The sequence below is a fragment of the Leptonychotes weddellii genome, chromosome 4, assembly GCF_054177405.1.
Source record: "Leptonychotes weddellii isolate Sample4059 chromosome 4, ASM5417740v2, whole genome shotgun sequence".
NCBI classification, from domain to species: Eukaryota; Metazoa; Chordata; class Mammalia; order Carnivora; family Phocidae; genus Leptonychotes; species Leptonychotes weddellii.
In genome coordinates, this window is record NC_138372.1 from 55,700,496 (window position 1) to 55,724,059 (window position 23,564).

Consider the following 23,564-nt stretch of genomic DNA (forward strand, 5'->3'; position numbering starts at 1 on the left):
AAAAACAGGGTAATTAAGTGTCATTCCAAATTTTAAACAAAGAATTTTCTCTGGCCTGCTATCACACAACCTGAATAAGCCACTATTTACCTGTGGAAGAGACTTTAGCACAGCCTTTCAAGTTGTTTTCAGTACTTTCTACTTCTTTTTCCCTTTAGAATAAAATCAACAAAGAACATTTTATCAGCAAAAAAGAAAGGTATTTGTGTTTAATGTAATATACTAAATAATATATTTAGATTTATGAACTATATTTCAAATGAATTAAAAAGGATCATTATAATGCTTTTTCTGAAAATCCTGTTGTATGTTTCTGTTATTTTTGTATATGCCACCCTTTTCAAAGCTTGCCATACTTTAAAATCTCTCCCTTTAGAGTTGAATTACAAAAGTAGGTGATTTATACTTCATTTAAAATTAATCTGTGGGTATTGATATTAAAAGTAGTGTGGTCATGACCTCTTCTCCAGTTTTGGGAAGAAGGTTGTTCAAGGCTTCTGATGAGTGTGTCTCTGCTGAACTGAGACTTGAGTCTCCCCTGAGTGATTGAGTGAAACCCACTGCAATCTACAGGGCCTGCACCTGGTGACTGGACATCAGACATAGACTAACAGACACAAATCAACTAGCACTGTCTGAAATTTAAAAAAAAAAAGGCCAAGGTCAAGGTTGTTACCTTTTTGATGTTTCTAACTCATTCTGATGAGCTCTCTTTGATGCTGCATTTCCATGACCCAGTTCACGCCTGTCTTGTCTGATGGACCCATTAGCTTAATCACTGACCATCTGCCTTAGAATGTGCAGACCTTACTGTTGTCAAATACATTTCACAAAGTTTGGCTCATAAGTCATCTGCATCAGAATCACCTGAGATCCTTATTAAAAATGCAGATTACTACAGACCTACAATCTGAAGATGGAGCTGAGACATCTTTATTTTAAACCAGTATCTCAAGTGATATTTTCCAAGCTAAAACTGGAGAACCAGTGACTTATAACATGAGAAATTCTTATTCTAGAACTTGGTATCATGCCTTTAGTCACAAAATGGAGCCAATACTTTAATGGCCTTTCAGCTTATTGATGAGTTTTTCCATTTTCCTTTTTTTGTTATTTAAAAAACTATTTGAGAGAGAGGTAGAGAGAGAGAGAGTGGGGAGAAGGGCAGAGGAAGAGAGAGAGAGAATCTTAAGCAGGCTCCACGCTCAGAACAGAGCCTTACGTGGGGCTCAATCTTAGGATCCTGAAACCATGACTTGAGCCGAAATCAAGAGTTGGACGCTTAACCAACTGAGCCACCCAGGCATCCCTCTATTTTCCTTTTTAAGATGCAGAAATGACATAACTATGAAAAGCTCAGGCTTTCTAATGAGGCAAACCTAAGTTCAACTTGTCTCAGCCTTCTCACATATGGAAGAGAAAATTCAGGAGTAGCTCATGTGATTGGTTATTATCTGTCTAGTCTAGAATGTAAACTCCATGAAAGAAGGGTCCTATATTGTCTACAGCACTCTGTATTCTCAGCAGTCTGGACAACACCAGCACATAGTAATTGTTCAAAATTATATTGATTATGAGTTTGTTATAGAAGTTACTTTGATGAAAGGTATATATAAAACTGTAATGGCACCTGCAAAGCAAACTAAGCTGTTCTTGTTGTTATTTTTGTTACTATTATGACTTTAAAATATGAGAATGTTAAAAATAAGAGAAAATAGTAATAACAGACATGTGACTATGGCTTTCTTAGGAAGAATAAGAAAGTAATAGTAACTTTTCTTCAATAATGTATATATAAATTCAGCAAGGTAGAAAGGTGATTCTGATTCCGAGAAAAAAACCTGTCCTGTAGAAGAAATTATGCAATCAAACTTCAACTTTTCTTAGAGTTATGAGTGCTTAGAAAAGCATACATGGAATTGAGAAATGCTTTTTTTTTTTTTTTTTTAAGAATTGCTTAAGTTTCGGGGCACCTGGGTGGCTCAGTCATTAAGCGTCTGCCTTCGGCTCAGGTCATGATCCCAGGGTCCTGGGATCGAGCCCCGCATCGGGCTCCCTGCTCGGCAGGAAGCCTGCTTCTCCCTCTCCTGCTTCTCCCTCTCCCACTCCCCCTGCTTGTGTTCCCTCTCTCGCTGTGTCTCTCTCTTCAAATAAATAAATAAAATCTTTAAAAAAATTAAAATAAATTAAAATAAATTTAAAAAAATTAAAAAAATTTAAAAAAAAAGAATTGCTTAAGTTTAGATTTAGAACTCCACTGAATGAAAATCAGAATGGTACCAATTAGCATTTTGTTAATAATTTGGTATATCTTTAAAGAGGGAAAAAGTACTTATACCTTTCCAGATAAGTGAACTTGAACTCTGAAAATAATCATATACCTGTACTGCTAGCAATTCTCAAATAGATCCTAATGGTGGTCCTGAAAAACAATAATAACGTTTCACCCAAAGTTACCTTGAGGCCCACTTAATCTACTGCTACCTGTTACCAGCAATTCACTTATGCACCTCTGATTTGTCTCTGTTCAAATATCACCTAATTAGAGAAGCCATTTCTGGCTTCCTTATATGAAATAGTAACTCATCTCTCATTCTTTTTACTGCTTACCTTTCTTTATTTTTCTTCATGGCATTGATCACCATTCAGCATACTATTCTCTTCTGTTCCTGTATTGTCTGTGTCCTCACCCAACATAATATAAGCAGAAGACCTCAGTCAGTGAACCACTTAGACCACAGACTCTTTGTCCAGAGTTAGGCAAGGTTGTCAAAAAGGCAAAATTTGGGCCAAGACAGTGTTGGACATTGAACAGTCAGTACTAATCTTGGGCAGTGATAGACTTAGTGATGCCGTCTCCAGCAGGATGCTAATAGGCACTGAAAGCCACATGAAAATAATCTATTTGAATGTCAGAGGCTAAATTAGCATTTCCTAAAGCAGATTCTATAAAATAGTTTGGGAAAAAAACAGACAAAAAACAGGTAAATTGGGAAAATAAAATAAGGAAATATTTCTCCAAATCATACCTTGTCTTTGAGGTTCAGATACCAAAAACTATGAGAAACCTTGGAGCAAAAAAATCTCCTTACTTGAATACTCTGTGTTTCCCACACTTTTTTCATCAAGCAATATTTCTTCTTCCCCGTGTCACATGCATTAACACTGAGTTTGAAATAAGTGATCAAAGAGAATTAAGAATGCAACAGGTTTAGCCATTTGGGGAGGGAAGTAAACTTCTAAGAGAACTCCAATTAAAACTCCTTTGGCTCCCACAAACTCAAGTTAGGTAGATGTGACTTCATCCTGAGATGTTCATTTCCCTCATAGAATTCATTAGATAGTTCATCTTGCTGGGTCTGAGTTTGGGTTCTAGATGGGGCTGTCTAATACCCAATAACACTCCCATATGCATTATTTCTTTATTTCCATGTGATTCAGTGAAATACTAAGGTCACAACATTCAAACTGAACCCAAATGTATAGTGGGGTCCCTGAAGTAATGCTGTTTATTTCATTGATATGTAAAACAGATCATTTTGATTCATGTTTTATCTAAAACCTGAGTGCAACCTGGGAAATCAAATAACATTTTTTTCCAGTAAGTATCTGTTCAAAGGGCATTTTGGAAAATATCAAATTTAAATGACCTCTCTTTTGCTCGGTCCTGAAACTGAGAAAAGGGAATTTTAGTATTCGAGGAGAAACCTGAGCCTCAGCCAGTAAATCTCTGCTGTGTCCCTTCCAGGTCCTTACCATCAACCTTGATGGGTCTTTGAAGTCAGAGTAGGGATGGAAATGGAGCCGTGTTGAAGCGGAGGTAACATGAGCTCCAGATGTGCTGACAGGTGGCCTCCAGGAAGGCTTCACTATAAGGGCAATTAATATGGATGTGACCTTCATCCTGAAATGAGCCAAAGAGACTTTTTGATATTTTCCTCGTGTCAGGTCTGAGACTATTTCACAGCAGTCAGGATCAGATAGAACAAGCCTATTAAGGCTCCCTGGATTCAAATTTGCAGAGGGTGTTTAGAGGAAAGAACATTTATCATGGAGGGTCCAAACTATTTTAAGTTTTTTGCCCTCAATAAATGACAAAACTGTATCTTAGAAGCCTCTATTCCCACCCTAGTTCACACCATACACACACACACACACACACACACACCCCTCTATAAATCTACAGACACGCACACACACACACACACACACAGATATACATTTTACACTCTCATAGTATAATCAATAAAATACATAAATGGAATATAAATTCCATTTGGAGTTATATAACATATTGCATCATTCTTCACATCATGGAGTTCACATAGAATATATTTATCCACTTCTTATGTGACAAATCCTACTCATATTTTAAATTTTAACTCACCCCCTCTAAAAATCTTTCCTTACTTTACTTCAGAATGAGTTAAGTGGTATTTTCTCTGGGTTTCCAAAGCATCTTGAAACATCTATCTCTTAGAAACCTTATTGTATTACATTGAAATATGATTAAGCATCTTAAGATCTGAAGATTTCTCAAAGGGCAAGAACCTAGTCTTATATTTTCAGAACCAAACACAGTGTCTGACACACACTATATTATCAATACTGCTTGTAGAATTTATCCATATCTGAGCCTGTGTACACAGTTAAATAGCAATTTATCTGGACAAGTTGGTTGAATGCCTAAGAGACGACAAGCACATGAAAATATAATGGGTTAATGTACTAAGTAATTCTGTGTGTATGAGAGACATTTCTTAAACCCACATTTGACTGATATGTTTAAATAGAGGTAATCATCTGATCAAGTATGTTTAAATGCAATAAGCAGGGGTGTCTGGGTGGCTCAGTCGTTGAGCATCTCCCCTCGGCTCAGGTCATAATCCCAGGGTCCTGGGATTGAGCCCAGCATCTTGCTCCCCGCTCAGCAGGGAGTCTGCTTCTCCCTCTCCCTCTGCCATTCCCCCTGGCTTGTGCGTTCTATCTCTCTGTAAAATAAATAAAATAAAAAAAAAAAAAAGGAAATAGATCTTGTCTTTTAAGTATTCCCTACTGGGGCACCTGGGTGGCTCAGTTGTTAAGCGTCTGCCTTTGGCTCAGGTCATGATCCCAGGGTCTTGGGATCAAGCCCCTCATCGGGCTCCTTGCCCCGCAGGAAGCCTACTTCTCCTTCTCCCACCCCACCTGCTTGTGTTCCTTCTCTGGCTGTGTCTCTCTGTCAAATAAATCAATAAAATCTTTAAAAATAAATAAATAAAAACAATAAACATAGTTTATAATTGTGGTGCTAAATTCCTCTCAAATTTTTATTTCATGGTAGAGGATCTAAAATTTTTTAATCTAATAATTTAATTTTAGTTTGAATTAGGTATTCTTTGGTCAAGCGAGGACAATAGGATAAAAAAAATGATTTCTCCCATTGTCTTGAACAGAATATCTCAATCAAGGATGCTTGCTCTCACTAAATAAATTTGATATATACAAATGGTTTGTATTTGGCTTGCAACCATCTTTCAGCATTATGTATTCCTCATATCTTTGCATACCTACTTTCTCTGGTTTTCCCAGTAGGCATAATCACAAGCTAAGAAGGGCACTCCTTTTGAGAAGTGAGATCATGGGATCACAACTGCTGTCATTTGGATTATGAATTGCTAACAAAGTACTTTTATTTCCCATATGGTCACAATTTAAACACCTATTTGGCTCTAGACCCCACAGGGACTGACTGAACTGTCACAAGGTTAAAAATGTGTACATACATAGCTGAGATTATTTTCAACTACATACACTATTTTAGGCTTGTCTGGTATTTTCTGAGAGCATACTATCTAATCCTCCATCTGGAGTTTCTCACCATTGTCTGAAATATTTACTTTCAGAAACTTAGTGTAATGGGTAAACTTTACCAACTTCATATCGACTTCATCTTCCAAATTATTAATAAATATAGCACATAAACCATCTGTACCTCTAATCCAATGTTGTTAAATAGTCTGAGGCTGATTCTATTTTCCAAAGTTGTTTCAACTGCCCCTCATGCTGGTGTTAAATATTTCTCTAAGTGCAGTCTCATTTTATGTCCATTGTTCATCACTCGTTATAAGAAGATGACTCATCTACCTCCCCAAGGAAATAGCACTCCACTGTGGAAACAAATTTATCCGTTCATAATCAGAGTGAAAACTGCTTTCATCAACTACTCAATGTCACGCATCACAAAACTAAGTGAACACTTCCATTCTCCTTTCTAGGCACCAAACAAGGTATTCAAAGCAGTGAGTTGTTTATGAGAACAGGAAAATGGTTCCCCATACTATCTTTCCAATTTGTTGCTGAAGCGGGTAATTCTTCAATAATTAAGCTCATCTCTTATTATTCTCAATGTGAAATGATTTTGCACCCTATTGTTATTTGATTTATAACCTTTGCCTTTCAACCGCAGTGAGAATTAACCACATTTTATGAGTTTCTCCTCTCCGTTTTGAGAGAAACGCGCGCGCAACCCCGCGCACACACGCACACACACACACAGACACACACACAATAGCAAAGGACAAGCTTCAACAAAGATACAGCATATATAACCAGGAATGATGCCACTTTTCTCAAGATGGTAACTGCAAGGTTAAAAATTAAACCATTGGATGATTTTTTTTTTTAAATCATCTTTGTCATTTCCTTTATTAGAACAATGTGCTTAAAAAAGAATACGGCAAAAAGTCGAAAGACCTAAGTTTGAATACTCTATCTTTTTCATTGGCTATGTGACTTTTAGAAAGCCCAGCTAACTCCTAAATTTCATTTCTTTATCTGTAATGTGGATGATGATGACCGACCTGTTTACTTTGGCAGGTCATTATATGACTCAAATCAGATAATATATGAAGGAACTTTATAAGATGTAGAGCAGAATAAAAAGTGATGCAATATTATCAGTCTTCCCAGAAAATTAATAATGTTGAATAAAATTCAAAATTAAGGCAATACCATGATTTTTTTTACATAAGCTTGTGAGAGCATATTTTTTAAAATTTTCCTGAATGTTGGGGTGCCTAGGTGGCTCAGTCTGTAAGCATCTGCCTTCAGCTCAGGTCATGATCCCAGGGTCCTGGGATTGAGCCCCACATCGGGCCCCCAGCTCAGTGGGAAGCCTGCTCCTTCTCCCACTCCCCTGCTTGTGTTCCCTCTCTCTCTCTGTCAAATAAATAAATAAATAAATAATCTTAAAAATTTTGTCCTGAATGTTAAAAGATAATATTAAAAACCAAGCCTAGCACACTTAAGCTGGAGTATTGTTTAAGAGGTATGGTCATAGCAAAACTGTACTTCTCTTTAATGGAAATAAACATCAAGTAATAAAAAATGAGAATGGCACAGGCAAGTAATTTTCCCACAAAATAGAATCAAATTATTCTTCCCAATAAGACTATGTATAATGGTGGTCATCCACTAGGCGGGGTAAGAGAGCCAAAGAATAAAGTAGAAATTTGAATGGGAGTCCTTAAAAATGTAACCTAGAATTGATGCGTCTTTATGTCTTTGGCTTCAAAGCAGTTAGAGAAATAGAGCGCTCAGTTACAAGTAATATCAATAAACTTTGCTTAAAGAGAAACAGTCCAATGCCTTAACTGAACAGTTGAATAAATTGTTTCAAAAAGAATTGCTGCAAAAGAGAGGGAGAGAGAGAGAATGGATTGCTGTGAACTGGGTTGCTAGAACCTGACTATGGTTGAAAGGAAGAATTGATACATTTAAGAAAAATAAAGCCTATTGAAGGACATTTTGGATAGTCAGGCCATGGTGATAATTCTGTTAATCTCTTGTTCATTTCTTTCCCTTTCTCTAATTTGCTAAGAATATAGGTAATAAAAGAACTGAGATCTAGTTATATCACCACTAGTAAACTAGGTTTGCAACCTTAGACAGGATCATGAAGTGGGACACTGTTACTTGATCTATAAAATGGGGAAGTCAAAGTAGGGATTGGGATTCTTCCAAATTTTAGTTATATTTTGTAAAAATTCTTTTTCTTTGAAGTGCTGTTCATGTATGTGCTAAAGCTAATTTTTATTGCTTTGCTTTTTTCAGGATAAGAATTGAGACTTAATGCTTTCACTCTTAGTCACCAATGACTAATATTGGTATGCTCCACTCTGTGTCCTTCATGGCTCCTCACAGTTACTCTTTCCCCCTCTGTTTTTGAGCATCCATTTCTGTTTTAAGAGGTTTCTTTGATGTTTTGAGGTTCTGAAAAGTTCACCAGTCTAGAAATCTTTGAAGAGAGGAGTGACTAGAGATTCTGGAAAGCTAGGATAGTTGTGTCCAATAATTATCTCCATGATTGTTTAAGAAGTATGGTTATAGCAAAACTGTACTTCTCTTTTATGAAAATAATGGTTTGGATATTTGGATGCTCATGGTCGACAGACATAACTGGGGGTTGGGGAAGGAAGGAGGACATCCTCCAATGATCTTCTCAAGTAGGCAACACCTTGACTCCTAGGCCAGATATTTCTGAAATTCTTGATCCATAACGAAAACACATTGACACCAGTGTCCTAGAGAAATGAGTCCTACCATGATCTTAGTAGTAACTTTGGTTCTAAGAGAAGATATGATAGCTGTAAGGAACAGATTATCCACCTTCCACCATATTATCCATCCATAACAGGCAAAAATGCTGACATGATATATGGCCAAAATGAAAAGTAAATAAGACATAGGCACTTACCATTATAGCTATAATGCACTGTGTGCCTAAAATATAATAGGGTATTTCCTTCATTACTGATAATACTATTGTACAAAGGGGCAAACAGTCTCTGAAGGGCTTAGTAACCTCTCCGGAGTCATGCAACTAGAAAGAAATAAAGTCAAAGATTTAATGCCAGATTTATCTGAGCACAGGCATTAGATGTCCAGGATTTTTTCAGGTGCCATCAAGGATAAAAGAAGCAGTGGTAGCTAACAGAACTGAGTACTTGCTACTTTCCAGGCAAGTACAATTCTTAGATCACTAAGAATTTTGCATATAGCACCTCATTTATTTTTCACAATAAGATTTTTAGATCGATATTATTATAATTCAATATTTAAATTTAAAAAATGGACATAGAATTTAATTAACTTGCTCACTGTTGACCATCTAGTAAGTGGCAAAACTTTTTTTTTTTTTTTTTAATTTTGACCTCAAAGCCAATGTTCTTAGCCACTACTCTTAATATACAATGTTTGAACTCTAAAAGACAGTATTCTATTTGGAACCAGAATTCCATATTTATACACTCAATGCATTCATTCAGTGTATCTTTATTAAGTACTGACTATATATATGATACACTATATTAGAAACTGGGGATCCAGAGAAAAGTAAACCATGTGCCTGCCTTTGGGAACTGATAACAGTATCAGTAGACAAAACCAAACCTGATCACAGAAGGCCATCTATACTTACATGATCACATATGATAAAAAATCACAAATCCTAGCCTGGGTAGAAATAGAACAGAAATGGGGCGCCTGGGTGGCTCAGTTGGTTAAGCGACTGCCTTCGGCTCAGGTCATGATCCTGGAGTCCCAGGATTGAGTCCCGCATCGGGCTCCCTGCTCGGCAGGGAGTCTGCTTCTCCCTCTGCCCCTCCCCCCTCTCATGTGCTCTCTTTCTGAAATAAATAAATAAAATCTTTAAAAAAAAAAAAAAAGAAATAGAACAGAAATGGAATACTAAAAGCAAGATGAAAATGATGGTAGTATTTATTTTAGATATGCGTAGAGTCATGCTATATGTTGAATTAATTAAAGTAAACCCTCAACAAACATCCTGTACTGGGCCCTTTTTAGATACTCAGGAAACTGCTAGTAAAGGGAAAAGAGAGAAAAAATTCCCTACCTTAACGGAGCTCACATACGATAAAGTCTCAATTGTCTTTACTATATTACCTTTATTAATCAGTAGAAGTACTATTAGTCTAATTAATATATAAATAGAAGACATTTGCTATTGATTTTGTATATTTCCAGGTATATATGGAAAGACAAAGGAATATGTGATTTTATAAACAAATATTCACTCTTCAGATCTACTGACTGAAAAAATAGTTAACATTAAATACTGATGATCATTATATCTCCTGTTTAGTTTGAATATCATTTTCCTCTGGCAGATAGTGAAATAACACCTTACTTCTACTTTTAAACCCCTTTGTTGAGCTGTTGAGTTCAATCCCAGCAGTGTGCGTGCATATAGGACTGCATGCCAGTCAAGCGCGTTCTCTCACTACCTGGCAGTCTTCCACCCCTACCCGATGCCACAGCTGTCCTAAATCCGTCAGGATACTACACCTCTACTTTAAATCTACATCATCTTATATTTTATCCTAAAATATTCCTTTTCTCTTGGTATTTCTGATATTTTCTTTTAACCAAATGTATTGTGCTTTTGACTTCATGGCAAATAGGCAAATTAAACATGAAGAAATAAAAGCACTGCCCAATCTGGCTTAAGTGCAGAAGTCCATTTAATTCTACTGCTCTTCCCAAGTAGTTCCCAGGGTCCACACTGAATGGATATAATTTTGCAGCTACTAATTTTCTTAGGGATTCAAAAGAAGTCATGAGAAAATATGTATGTGGCCAAAAAAGAGCTTTTTAATGCATTTTGCAATTTATGCAAATCTATACCTACTTATAGCTTGCCATTTAGGAAATTACCTTAAACCATTTTCCATTCACCCACCATTAACCTAGCTTGACGGATGTCCACTAACTTCCCTACAGTTAAGGCACTATAAAATCTCCATTTATCCCACCAGCTCGGTTTTATTTCGCTCAAAAGCCTCCTGCCACCCCCAATGGTTGTTAGCCACCATGCAGAGCCTTCCCACTTTTGTTTTAGTGAAAACCTTTCAACCTAGTACTCAAAAGCATTTACCTCAGAACCCCCTCCTCCATGGCTCACATGTACTGCTGAAAACAAAGCTCAAAGATACTTTCTTTTTATCTTTTTTGAAAAAAATAATACAATTGTACTTAAAAGGTTGCTCCGTTTGGGAAAAGATTGATACGAATCATTTCTGCTGTGCAAGCATCCCTCAGTAATGCATACGCTGTTACCTGTTGGCACTTTTCTCTAGCTGCTTGAGTGTACCTGTCAACTTTGAAAGAGGCAATAGCTGATTTTCAATGCAAGCTCATCTGCAAGCCAAGGCTCAGAAAGAAACTCTCAAATAGAGCTTTTACATAATGCCTTGTTCCTACGGAAACCATTTTTGTTTTGTTTGGAGAAGAACTGACCCGTTTCTATCTTATGAAAGAGTGTGTGTGCATTTGTGTGTTTTAGTTTGCTTTTTGATCCTCAGACTATAATTATAAACCCTGATTCACTCATGTTGAAATGACATTATCTTGTATGTTTTCTCTGTTTATTCTTTACTCAGTGAGAGGGTTTGAATTTGAACTGAAGAGATTGGAGACAACCTTTGATATTATAAACATTTTAATTGTTCATTAATATAAATAACTATGAATTTATTGAGATCAGGAAGGTAAATACAGTAATATCACTATGTTAATTTATTGATAAAGTATCTCAATGAGAAGGTAGTTATTCTAGGCTTCAGAGAAAAAAGAAAAGTACTTTTTTACAAATTGTTCATAATATGTATTTCTCCATGTTTACTAAAAGATGTTGACATTCACACACCTTCAGTGCATTTAGTCAAAAGTTATTTTTTATCTTCTATATATTGTGCAATGTGAGGATCACTGTGCAAATCAGACTGTTTTGATCCTAAAACTTCATTTTCCTTTCTTCCCTTGGGGGAAAAAACCCTGTTCAATTTTCAATGACTTTCAATAGAAATTCTAGTTATTCCAGATTGTTCATATCCCTGAATAAGGGAATCAGGCTCAAATGGAAACCTTCTTTTCCTATCTGTAATATAAAATGTTTTTAAAAATTGGTGGCTCCAATGTTAGCGCACTGTGGGAAATAACAAATAGAAGCAGTAATTTCTCTGTTTCTGAGATGTATTCCAAAGTGCAGAGTATATCTCAGGGGCAAATCTGGATTTATCTTTCTCCTTGATTACAAAATCCATGGAGTTAGGAATGAGAAAATCATAAAATAATTGTGTATTATAGTAACGATTCTCCTTCTTTATTGCCCCATTTCCTATCAGTATGCATGAAGTAATTACCTCCTTTTTCCTTATAAATAACACCTAACAGCCTGGGAGGCATGGTTCATTCATTCTCAGGACTATATCTCCTGCCATTGATGCTGTAGGCACATGATGAGAGGGAGATTTGTTCATCATTCAACTTTGCTTCCTCTCCAGTATGGCTATCACTCAACAAAGATATTGTATAATTAAAGCACTATGTTCTCTGAAGGGACAAGAGAGCCCAACATGAGTAAAGTTCCCATTATGGATTTGTTTTTTCCATGACTATTCTGTCTCTGTTTTTTGTTTTGTTTTGTTTTGTTTTTTTAATCATCACTCCCACCAGGCAGTGTTTGCCTATTGAGACAGTAACTAAATGAGTTGAGAATTCTGTCAGGTTTATATCAGCAGTGGGTACCACAGACATTACCAACTCATTAAAAAAAGAAATTCAGAAGAAACAAATACAAATTCTTTCTCTCACTTTCAGATACCACTATTTAACAATGACTGTTCTTGGTTCAAAAGGTAGAGATGCAAACTATGGCTCCACAGTAGACCAAGTTATTTTTGTATAAACAACATTAATAAATGCTTAAGTAAAAGTTGTCTTATAATTTCATTTTTGTTTCATTACAGCTATGTGCATTACATACCCAAAAGAGTTTAAATGACCCCACATTAGCACATCTTTTGATAAATAGTAAGACCTCAGTAAATATAAGCTATTATATGCATAAGAATGACACTTTTGAAAATAAAACCTACCCTGAAAGGACAATATTGACATTCCATCATTGAAGAAAATTAAAACTATGTGTTGGAGGCTTAGAAGAGAATTCCAAGTAAGGAGATCCAAAATTATTTTTAAAATATGACTTCATTTTTTAAAATGACTTCATCTTTGAATTCAAATGTATTAGATTCTTAAGGTGAGAATGGTCATAAATGATTAAATGTCCAACTTCGGACATGTTTGTAAAGACTTAGTCCTTTCACTCTAAGAGTATTTTTAAACTTTTATTTACAGAACCATGGGTTTCAATAGCGTTGCCTTGGCTCCTACTGCCAGGACCTGGGGAAAAGGGGTTAGGAAGGTGATGCTTCATATGTAGGCAACTAAAATACTCAAAGTAGAAAAAAAAAATGTTAAGAATAATCTTGACGTAGAATATGGCACAAGGTTTTACGAAAGCATTTTTTATTATTAAAAGATAATATATGATGATAATACAAAATGAAAGGCAGTTGGTAGGATAAGGTTGAAAGAGCACTGACTTCAGAGACAAAGAGACTGGGTTTGATTACTGTGATTATTACTTAAAAAGGTGACAGTCCTAGGCAAGTTATTAAACCTTTGAGATTGCTTATTCATGCGCAACACAGTAAATACTTCTAAGAGCTATTGTAATGAGTATACTAAGTAACATATGTGAAACTTTCAACACAGCGTATAGAACATACAAGCAAAAATCCTGCACTTTCTAAGACAGCCTTGTGAGTATGCTCAGCTGAGGTGAATGGAGCAAGATACTAATGTAAGAGCTATTTCTGAGTGTATAGAGAAAATGAAGATTAGATTTAAATTATAAGAGCCATAGCTAAGATTAGTAACAGTACAGTACAACATTACCATGGTTCAACTTATGCTGTGAGCTGCAACTCCCAGCCAGCCACAGGATCACAAGGGTAAACGAGTGATACACTTACAACCATTCTGTACTCAGACAATCACTTTGTTTTCCACTTTCAGTATAGTATTCAACAAATTACATGAGATATTCAACACTTCATTATAAAATAGGCTTTGTGTTAGATAATTTTGCCCAATCGTAGCCTAATGTGAGGGTTCTGAACACGTTTAAGTTCAGCTAAGCTAAGCTATGGTGCTCAATAGGTTAAGTATATTAATTGCATTTCAATTTACAATATTTTCAATTTATGATGGGTTTATCAGGACATAACCCCATTGTAAATCCAGGAAGATTTTGTATGCAAAATATTTTTATTCCTTTTTTTCAGAATAGAATGTCTAAATGAAAGTAATTTCCCTCTTTCATGTGTGAATATAATTAAAAAGATATATATAAAGATGTTTTGGTATTGTTATTTGGAAGACAGGAGGTAAATGGCAGGCTTTAATAAATATCCTGCTGCCATTTTGGAGAACATGAACATTTTAAAACCTCATGATTTGAGGCAGTAGAAGGTATGTTGCAATCCCTCATGTACCATGATGTTTCTGTAGCATTTAACATTATTAACAATTTCCATAAATACCTTTTCACATTTTAATCCCTTCTCCAATTTCCCCTACAAAAATTGAAACCCTTTGTCATCCCAACTGCCTACTTTCTCTCCTTTCACTTGGCATAAGGAACACTAAGTGAGGGAAAAAAAGCCAACTGAGTGCTTTAATATCACTATAGGATTGTAGTCCCCAACTTCATCTGGGACCTTGGTATGACCATGAATCCTTTAATATGCTTCTGTTTTGCTTCCTTTTGCAATTCCAGCTGAAACTATTCCAAAATTTCCCGTCTCATTAAGACGTTTGCACCTCACATTCACTTTTAGCAGATGCCTTGAACTTTAATTTCGGAGAAAAAGGTGACGTTTCTGTTACCTGGGATGACAAGAATCCCAACTTTTTCTTCCACCACCCACAAATATATATCTACATCAAAAAAATCCTATTTTATTTTTCCTGTTTTAGTAGGCAAGTGTTATTCTGTGTTCTAAATAGACCTCTTCAGAGACCTATCTCCCTATCCTTTAAGTCTTCCTCTCTCCTAATTCTTAAGGATATGAACACACTTAAAATTAACAACATTAAAAAACAGCAAATAACCATTACCAAACTAATAGTGAAGTAAGATGCAAACGTCACTGTTACCCATTTTATCACCGTTCACTTAGTCGTCAATTCACTGTTAGCTGGATGCTTTTTCTCACCCATCGCTGAAACTGCTGTGGCTGGGGTTAAAAGATCCTTAGGAAAATAATACCAGATAGATAGTTGGAAAATCCAAGCCTATGAAAAAGAATCTTTGTTTCAGAAATAATAAATATGAAAAACTCATTCTTCCTTGTTTCTTAATTTAATTAAAAGAAAATTGACATTTATATTCCTAGGAAGATGGGGTAAACATACGTTTCCCTACTTACTCCAATTAAAAAAAATAAAATAAACATTAAATATAATTTATTAAATAAACACAAAAAGTCTATGAAATGGGGAGCAAAGATAAACTATGTATGTTAGCACCCAAGGGATGACATGATGGTGATTTTTTGGAGTTTCTATTTTTGTCTCAGAGATCTAAGACCATGAACTGAATAAGCTAGCAACCTGAAAAGACAAGAGCAGAAAAGAAAGGCCCCACCAGAAACTGTTCTCTCTATCCAAAGAACTGGTTAAGAGGCAGCTTAGCACAACAGAAATGTTTTAGACATAATCACTCTAGTCCAGCCAAAGAACACACACATACAAAAATTGTGGTTCCACCCAATCCTTGTTAGCAAAGGGCAAGTGGAGAGCCTGGACTTCCACTTTTGTGAAGTTGTAATAAGGTGATCTAACATCTGTACTAGAGTAGTGTCAGATAATGCCAAGTAGGGAGCCAGAGTTTTCTTACCAACCAACAATATACTCCTCCCCAAGGAGGGGTAAGTGGAGACTTAAAATATCACTGTACTCCAAGGAGAATATTACATTGCATATATATACATATATATACTATATATACATATTGTATTATATTATATTATATTATATTATATTATATTATATATATTGTATACTATACAGCAACACCAATTGCTGGAAGATGCAGAGAAACCAAATCACTCCTAAAATGCTGGTGAGAAAATAAAATGATACTGCCATTCTGGAAAAACAATTCAGCAACTTCATCAAGAACTAAATAAACAGCTACTGTATAACCCCAAAATTGCACTCTTGAGTATTTATTCCAAAGAAATAATGACCTATGTTCAGACAAAAAGCCAAACACAAATGTTAATAGCAGCTTTATTTTTAAAAGCTCCAAACTGGAAACAACTCAGGTTTCCTTCAAAGTGTGAAACTATACTACTCAGCAATAAAAAGCAACAAAATACTGATATAGGCAACAACTGGGTGGATCTCCAAAGAAGTGTGTTCTGTGAGAAACGGCTGAGTGAAAGAAAGCCAATCCTAAAAGAAAAATTACTGCATAATTCCATGTAAATAACTTTCTTAAAGTGACAAAATTATAGAAATGGGAAGCAGAGAGTGTCCGCAGGGGTTAGGCAGGGGTGGGGTGGGAAAGAAGTAGCTATAACTAAGAAAGGGCAGAAGGAGAGCTCCAGGTACCAATGGAGACATTCTGTATACAAACTGTGTGCGCATGTCCATATTCTGGTTGTGATATGTACTATAGTTTTGAAAAATGCTATCATTGGGTGAAACTAGATAAAGGGTACATGGAATCTCTCTACAATTGCAACTGCAAAGGAATCTATCTGAAAATAAAGTTTAATTGAAGAAAGTAAATAGAGATAGGAAAAGACTGTTGAATATTGAATGCAAAAAAAAAAATAACAAGCTGAGTGCTTTGTTGTATTTATAGAAATGACATGGAAAATTAAGCAAAATATTTCTAAATTTCCCACTAGCCAAAGAATGAAAACACAAGGAAAATTAAGAAATATTTTGGACTGAATGATTAAAATAACAAAACATCAAAATTTATAGTATGCTACTAACACATTTTTAAAGGAGAATTTTTAGTTTAAATGCTTATATTAGAAAAGAAGAAAATTTAAAATTATTGATCTTAGTGTATAAATGTAAGAAGCTAAGCAAAAAGATGAATTAAAGCCAAAGTAAGTAGAATGAAGAAAATTATAAATATATGAGAAAAATTAAATAAAACAGACTAAACAACAGAGTGAAATCAATAAAACTAACAGTTGCTCTTATGGAAAGATCATTATGATCAATAACCATCTGGCTAAACTGATTCCACCAAAATATGATTTAGGGGCACCTGGGTGGCTCAGTTGGTTAGGCATCTGCCTTCAACTCAAGTTATGATCCCAGGGTTCTGGGATCGAGGCCCACGTCAGGCTCCCTGCTCAGCGGGGAGTCTGTTTCTCCCTCTCCCTCTGCCTCTCCCCTTGCTCATGGTTTTTCTCTGAAATAAATAAATAAAATCTTTAAAAAAATACATTTTAGAGAAAAAACAAATTATTAATATCAGGAAATAAAGATATGACATTTCTACAGATACTACAGACATAAAGAGTTTAAGAAAATACATTTGACAACTTAAATGAAATGGATCCACTACTTGAAAGCTAAAAACTACTCAAACTGAAACAAGGAAAAATAGAAATTCTATTAGCCCTAAATCTGCTAAAGAAAATGAATTCATAATTTAAATATTTCTATAAAGTAAATGCTGGTTCAGATGACTTCAATTTTCTTCCAAATATAAAGAAGATATAAAACCAGCTTTACACAAGAAATAGAAAGAGAAGACTTTCCAATTCACTTTATGTCAGTGAACTCTGATACCAAGCACACAAGAATATTATAAGAAAATAACATGTGATTTTAAATAAAATATATATATATAAGAAAATAACATGTCAGAACAACATAATTTATCTACAGAGACATAAAAACTCTTAAAAAGTGAGCAAATAGAGGCGCCTGGGTGGCTCAGATGGTTAAGCGTCTGCCTTCGGCTCAGGTCATGACCCCAGGGTCCTGGGATCGAGCCCTGCATCGGGCTCCCTGCTTGGCGGGGAGCCTGCTTCTCCCTCACCCTCCTACTGTTCCCCCAGCTTGTGCTCTCTTGCTCTCTCTGTCAAATAAATAAATAAAATCTTAAATAAAAAAAAGTGAGCAAATAAACCCAGCAGTATATAAAAAGGATAGATTAATATGATCAAAGTGGGATTTAGCTCATGAATGCAAGTTTAGTTTTGTTTTCCAAAATCAATTAAAGCAAGTGGCTAGATTATTAAAGATGATAAGATTAGCCCAATAAATGCAGAAAACTCATTTGACAAAAAATAGTATTTTTTTCAAAATTTTCATGAAAGAAATTTTCAGCAAACTGAGAAGAAATAAAAACATTCTTCAGTGTGGTAGAGTATAATTAAATGTATGTGTGTATATAACTGTATACATGTATATGTGTGCACACATACACACAGCCACAGCCGAGAGCATAAGTAATGGAGAAATACAGAGCAGATTTCTTCAGTTCTACAATATGTGAGAGGTCTTATCCAGTATAAAGAGGTAAAAAAAAAAAAAAAGCACAAAGTTTAAAAGGAGAGAATAAAGCATGATTATACGTGCAGAAAAGCTAAAAAAAATCTACACACACAAAAAACCCCCACTAATTACAAGAATACTTTTAGCAAGGTCAGTGGACAGAAGGTCAATATAAAAATCAATTGTGTTTTTTTATACTAGCAAAAATTCAGAAAAAAATATATATATTGTTTAGGATATATAAAAATATAAAATATTGTGGCATAAATATAACAAATGATGAGAGAAACACCTACACTGGAAACTGATATGAAATGCCAATTTTAGTTAAGGCAGTCCTAAGTAAATGGAGAGATATGCTATGCTTATGAGTTGGAAAACCCCTAATTGTTAAGATTTAAATTTTCCCTAAAATGATCCATAGAATTAACCCCTTCCCAATTCAAGTCCTAGCAAGGTTTTTTGGAAGAATTGACAAACAGATTCTAAAATGTATATGGAAATTTTAAGGATCTAGAATAGCCAACCAAATATCAAAAGAACAAAGTTGAAGAATTTCTATTGTCTGATTTATTTATTATTTTTTCCATTGCCTGATTTAAAGTTTTACTAGATAGCTACAGTATCTAACACAGTATGATAGTAATAAGGATATATAACGTAATCATAGGTAACTAGATCAATGGAATAGAATAAGGAGTCCAGAAACAACCCATACTTTTACTTTCAATTGATTTTCTACAAAGGTACCAAAGCAGTTCGGTGGAGGAAGGAAAGTATTTTTAACACGTGGTGCTGGAACAACCACAAGAAACCTTCAACCTTATCTCATATATAGACAAAAAATAATTTGAGAAGACTCATAGTCCTGAATGTAGAACACAGGGGAATATCTTTGAGACACTGATACCATGATTTCTTAGACAGCACCCAAAATACCAACAATGAAAGGAAAAAAGAGTAAATTTGACTTCAGCAAAATGTAAAAATAAACTCTTATTTTTTCAAAAGAACCATTAAGGAAATAAAAAGATGTCACAGATGGCGAGAAAACATTCACTCTATATCCTATCTAACAAAAAAAATTGTTTTCAGAATCTATAAGTATATTTATAACTCAATAATAAACAAAATTTTCAGATTTATATAGACACTTCATAATATATGTTATGGCCTGAATTGTACTTCCTCAAAATTAATATGTTGAAGCCCTAACCCCCAAATGCAACTGTATTTGGATATAGCATCTTTAAAAAAGGTGATTTATGAAGTCATTGAAATGGGCCCTAATCCAATCAGAGGACATTTGGCCACACAGATAACAGGAAATTTGGATACACAGACAACAGGAATTGCCTGGCATGGAGGAAAGATCATGTGAAGAAGCAGCGCTGTGCAAGCCAAGGAGAGAAGACTCAGAAAAAACAGACCTGCTAATACCTTCATCCTGGACTTCTAGCTCCCAAAACTGTGGGAAAATAAATTCCTGTTAGTTTAGCCACCCAGTCTGTGGTGTTTCTTTACGGCAACTCTAGCAAACTAATACAACGCAGCTGTAAAAGTAACCAATAGCACTTAAATAGGTGTTTAATATCACTAGTCATCAGAGAAATACAAATTTAAACCACAATAGGGTACTACTTGTACGTACTAGAGTACCTGAAGTTAAAAGGCCAACAACACCAAATACTGGTGAGGTTATAAGAGCAATTAGAACCTCCATACATTGCTAGTGGGACAATAAAATAAACCACTGGAAAACTCTATCAATTTCATACAACATCAAACATACATTATCCTCTGATCCAGAAATTCCACTGATGGGTCTTCACCTAAAAGAAATTAAAATATATGTATGTCCACAAAAACATTTACAGGAATATGTAATCCAACTTTAATAGCCTAAAGCTGATAACAACACAAATATATATTGATCTATAGAATTAATTAAAGAGAAATACACAGAAGAATATAAACAGTGGTATATTTGAAAAATGTAGTACTACTTAGCAATAAAATGGAACTACTGATACATGGGACAGCATGGATGAATCACAACATTATGTTCAGTTAGAGAAAAAAGAACAAGTATACATCGTACTCTTCAATGTATATGAAGTTCAAGAACAGACAAAATTAATAGGTAATAGAAATCAAAACTGCAGTTATCTCTTGGAGGGAAGACACAGATTACTTGGGGATGAAAATAAGGGAGATTTGGGGAGGGTCACTCTTTATCTTTATAGGAACATAATTTACATTTATGCATTTGACAACACTGACAGAACTATATTTGTAAAATCTGTGCATTTTACTCTATATATTTTAAAGTCTCAGTCATGGAAGACTATCCTAAAAATTAGTAAGAAGACTTCACTTAGGGATGAAATTTGAATACCAGTGGGGCAGCATGAAAATTTTCACTTTTACAGCTTTTGATTTTTGCACCATGTGCATGTATTACTTATTTAAAAATATCAAAAATGGTTTCAAAATTTTGTCAAAACAAACCACAAACTCCATTTTGATTAAGCTAGCAGTTAAGTATAATCTCTATACATTATAAAGGCTGCCAATGGGGCAAGAGCAAAGTGAGAGAAACAGGTCAGAGGTCAGGCACATCCTGGAAGAAGTTTCACAATTGGCAAAGGCAGCAGATTTCAGAGAGTACCAACCCTGATATACTTCATGAAGGCAAGGGTTACAATTGATATACTGATTGCCAAATCAATAAATATAAATGACTTTAGCTCAACTTTTAAAAAGCACATCAGATTATATCACAAAAAAAGCATATGGAATACCTCGGTGGCTCAGGTAGTTAAGCGTCTGCCTTCGACTCAGGTCATGATCCCAGGACCAAGCAAGAAGCCCTCTTCTCCTTCTGCTTGCCTCTCCCCCGCTTGTGCGCTCTCTCTCTCTCTGATAGATAAATAAATAAATAAATAAATAAATAAATAAATAAATAAAATCTTAAAAAAAGAAAGCATAGCTTTGTAAAATGTAAATGTCATATCAAAATCAAAATGACTAAGAAGTTCTGAAAATAAACAAATTGGCAAAAGTATATACCAACACAGAGTAGGCAAGCACAATTATTAATATTGGACATGGTGGAAATTAGTGCAAAAGAGCACTGATTGGAAAAAGTAGAAAACCTAAAATGCTAAAAGTTACAACTCAAAAAAAGGACCTAGAAGTTAATAATGTATATGAATTTATATAACATAGCAACATTTGCAAGTCTAAAAACAGAAAATCAAAGGAGAAGTAGATGAAACACAATTGTAATGGAAGATTTTAATTCATAGCTAACTTCTCTTACTCTAGTACAGCTCACATAGGCAAAAAATTAATTAGGATGTATGTAGGACATCTGAATGTAGTCCTGAGTAATAATAATAACAAAGACCTAATTATAGGGTTCAGAGTCCCCAAAGATGAGGATCACACTTGAAAAGCAAAAGTGTAGCTTTAAATCTTTTTATGGCAACTTTAGGAATTGGCTGAACTGGCTGGCTTCAGAAGTCTTCTTGGATTCACTTTGGTTCAGTGAATCAGGGGAGGTAAATTCAGGACCACACAAACAAACCATATTTGCAAGAGGCAGTCTGCTTGTCTGGCAGCAGAGCAGAAGGGACCTTGGAGTTAGAAGAGCCAACGAGGCTGGAGTGCTACTCTGGCTCCTTCCCATCCTGTCATCCCTTTCCAAACCCCACCATAAATTTCCTGCCAGTTAATTTCCTGCCATGAAAACCCAATTCATTCAATGATGATTAATAAAAAAGGATCAAACACAGATATAATACCTAAAATAAGAAACAGAAAGGCAAAAAGACTGTATTTAACTACTGAACTCAAGAGTAAAACAAAGTCAGAGTGATAGAATATAAATATTATGTGCCCTACTAAAGTAGAAATAATGTAGAAATTATAAAATAAGTAAAAGTGGAGAAGAAGAGAAGAGAAGTGAAAGAAGAGAAGAGAAGAGAAGAGAAGAGAAGAGAAGAGAAGAGAAGAGAAGAGAAGAGAAGGTGGGAGACAGAATAAGATAACTGGTTACATTATATGATAAAACCTGGCATTAAAAGATCATTTTCAGCTGAAAAATCAAGTAAAGGAGATCTACTTTATCCTGAAATGAAGAATGTCCCTTCTTTTCAATTGTCTAAGTAGTGGTTACTAAAATTTTTCATTTAGGGGGTACGAGAGTAAACCTTCCAAAAAAGAAATAGTGAGTGTGTGTGCACACACACAATGTAGTCTCTAAACAAAATGGAATAAAATTAGAAATTAACTATCAAACCACAACACAAAAAGTTTCTACCAACTAGAAATTTAAAACTCTTTCTTAAGCATCTCTTTTTTGAAATAGTGAAACCAAGTATAAGGTACAGAATATTTAGAAAATAATGTGAATAACTGCACTACATGTGAGCATCTATGGAATGAAGGACAAATCTGGATAGCCCTGGAGCCTCATTTCTCACTTGTGTTTTTGGGATAGCTTAACAGAGAGCTGGCATAGCTGAAATGAGTCTATCTGTAGAAAGGCACCACCATCTTCATGTGATGTCATCATTCCTGACTGACAAGGCAGCTCTCAAGGGTCCTTGTATACACACTCTTGGCCCTTGGTTTGCAATCTTTCTAATTATGTCCCTGCATGCAGAGATCTTTTGATGTATTTCTTTTTACTTAGAAGAGGATGATGAGAACGGTGTTCCCTAGCCTCTCCTATACTCACCGATAAATATGAATCACGGTGTAGATGTGGGACCTGTTCTTGCTCATGTGGTGCTTCTGATTCCAGTCTTGTCTGCTAGCAGAGACAGCTGCTTCTTGGTGGTTAAGTTGGCCATGGTACATGCAGAACATTTATGGTGTGGAATAACAAGGGTTCCAGGACATCGTGTGCTCTGTTACTTCCCTACTTATATTATTTTCCCTGATATGACCTTTGTTATATCTGCCTGAGAGTTTACATATAATGTGGGTTTCATACTTATGGAATTAGAGAGTTTAACTGGACCACGCCAAGGGTTGAAAGCTTTTCCAACTAAGGGCAAGGCCCAGCCACCAGTAAGGCTAATGAACAGGTGTCCAGTAACCCAAGAGTG